Genomic DNA, 2,580 nt, shown 5'->3' with positions numbered 1-2,580 from the left:
TGATTGTACTCTGCCGTATGTAGTTTGCACAGCTTCTCCTGAGAGGTGAAGTGCTGAATTTTGCCACAGATCAGGTGGCAATCAGACATTTGAGTTGGGAGATTGCATCAGGAATCAGGTATGTGTGTCCACCTCTTTAAGGTGTGTATGTGTCCTCCTCTTTGAGATGTAGCCTATGTGAGAATAATGTTGAATATAATCTGTTAGAAAATTTAGAACACCTCTGCAGACTGTGCGGGAATAAATGCCTGGGAGAGAGGATGTGGAGGAGGATGACTGGGTAAGAATTAACTGTTCCTTTATGCATTCAAATGTATAGGCCCATTACTAATCAATGGTCATGCTTCTCTTTAGATTGAGTGTTCAGCATGCATGTTATGGTTCCACTGGGGTTGTGCTGGGCGACCCCCAGTACACCTACATTTTTATTGTGCTGCATGCAGTTTGTGATTCTTTCCTTTGCATATGTAGGGCTTTTTGTAAGGCTTTTATCTGCCCATGTATGGGACTTTCCTACGTTAGCCCTTTTATGTAGGCCAAAATGATTTTTTCTTTGCCCTTTTGTGTAAGGGGAGCTTTTCTCTGCCCATATATGTCTTATAGGACTTTCTATGTTTCTTTTTTTAGTCCTTATATGCAAGTTCTCCAACTAGGGAAGCTATTTTCCTATTCAAGTGAATGGGGAGGCATACAGGAGAGGGCGGGATATGTGGCTACTGGTGTTACAAACTAACCTCATGCATTTCTATGGATTCTTTGAGTGCTGTGTCTACTCATTAGACAGTCTCTGTTAAAATACACAGACACTATATTTGTTATTGAATGTGACTGATTTTTAAAAGTCATTGTCCAGTTACCAGGCTTTTCATTGCCTTATATGTGTCATGGGGCTTATCTTTGCTCATTATTGTTATCTGTGGGCATTTTCGCGGTTGTATTTGTATTTCATAACCTATTTTTGTGCAGTTTTGCCTACCTCGTTGACAATAAAAAAAATGTAATCTCACTTCATTGTGTTTGCATTTTTGTCCAAAGGTTACTTGAAGGAAAAGGTTCTGTCTGTGTGAAGTATCAGGTGCACTCTTAAGATGAATTTGTTGAAAACAATGTTCACCTTTCATCTTACACCAATTTCAAAACTGATTTTCTGATATCCAGGTGCATAGGTGACCTAATATAGCCTAGGCTACAATGAAAACAATTCAAAAGGTTGGGCGCAAACGATTATTCAAATTTCTTAAACAGAACTTTGGAAACGTGTGTGTAAGAATGAACTAGGCTATAACCTGTCAATGTTGTTGGCATCTATGTGCAAGCAGCTGTTTGTATTAAGGGATCATGTCTGTAATTGAGGCCATGGTAACCAGTTGTTTCAGCCCAATTTAGAACAAGCTCAGTGTGCTTAAGCTAGGCTTACGGGATGAGAGAAATGAGGTTGGCCTAAGTCTTAAAATGAAAAGCATTGTAGGGGTTTCAAATACTTAGTTGTCTTCTGCGTAAACATAACGTTGTAGGCTATTGGAAATGTAGATGTAGGCATTTGAGCCTTGTCAATAGAAATATTGCTTCTTTTCATAAATCCAAGGAACTTGTTATTGTAGCTGTTTGAGAGCCTCGAGATCATGTGTTTCCAGGCCAGGGTAACCAGTTGTTTTAGACACATTCTTTCAGAATCCGTGTGCTGTCTGGTAGAATTTATGACAAATCCTTGCACACGGATAGCGCAGAGGTGTAGCAGAAGGTTAGAGTGCACGATATAGTTATGTTTTTAAGCCCAAATCAAGGTAACCAGTTGTTTCGGAGTACTCAGATAAACAGTGATTCATAGCCTACTGAGAGAAAACAATGTCATGTCCTGAAATGACATGACATGAGACCATTCATAGTGTAGTGGAGAGAGAAGCAGTTGTGCATGTTGTTATTTTTGCTGAGGAGGGTTCGAATCCAGCGTGACACGGATCATCCTAATTACTTTTAAAACACATTTTTCCCGCTGTAGAATGTTGTAGTAATGTAGAGCTCAGATATTCAGTTCAGTTCAGTTCAGTACAGTTTATATTGAGGTGCGACATGTAAAGGCCAGTAAAATGTTTATGAAAATGTAGCGAATCTGTCGACGTGGGTAGCTGTCAGTTGCTGTTGATAGGTATACACGGCATCTGGACAGGCTCAGAAACAGCTCGGAAACCAGTAGGTGGAACAACCAGAAGGCACACAACACCGGCACGCAGCCCGTTGCTCACAAGGTTTAAACAAAGAACCAACAAAAATCTCTTATCTCTAACAGCTCAGTGTCTTGTCTCTGTGGTGTGAGGCAGTCATCTGAAGCTCCAGCACGCTACTGCATAATATAAATATATATTATAATATATAAAGTTTAATTAGTACAACGGTCAGCTGAGACAATTAACTCACCTGGCACTGCTCTCATGATCTATCCCCACACCTCTCTCCACTGCAGCTGATTGCAGACCACGCCCACCTCCACAATATGTTATATAACAGGGGTTTTCAAACTTTTTGTGTGTGTGGACCACTATTTGTAATCAAGAATTTTCGTGGACCATCTCATAATACACA

The 2,580-nt window shown here is 40.2% G+C and overlaps 1 long non-coding RNA gene across 1 annotated transcript; it reads left to right on the top strand.

Annotated features, from left to right (window-relative positions):
• The first annotated feature begins 1,133 nt into the window (after positions 1 to 1,133).
• LOC118493823 lies at positions 1,134 to 1,843 on the top strand. The gene is made up of 2 exons (XR_004895846.1): positions 1,134 to 1,257; positions 1,461 to 1,843. It is a non-coding gene; the product is annotated as an uncharacterized LOC118493823 (long non-coding RNA).
• Positions 1,844 to 2,580: the final 737 nt, after the last annotated feature.

Source organism: Sander lucioperca, chromosome 19 (assembly GCF_008315115.2).
Source record: "Sander lucioperca isolate FBNREF2018 chromosome 19, SLUC_FBN_1.2, whole genome shotgun sequence".
Lineage (NCBI taxonomy): Eukaryota > Metazoa > Chordata > Actinopteri > Perciformes > Percidae > Sander > Sander lucioperca.
This window is presented reverse-complemented; position numbering and strand designations above follow the sequence as displayed.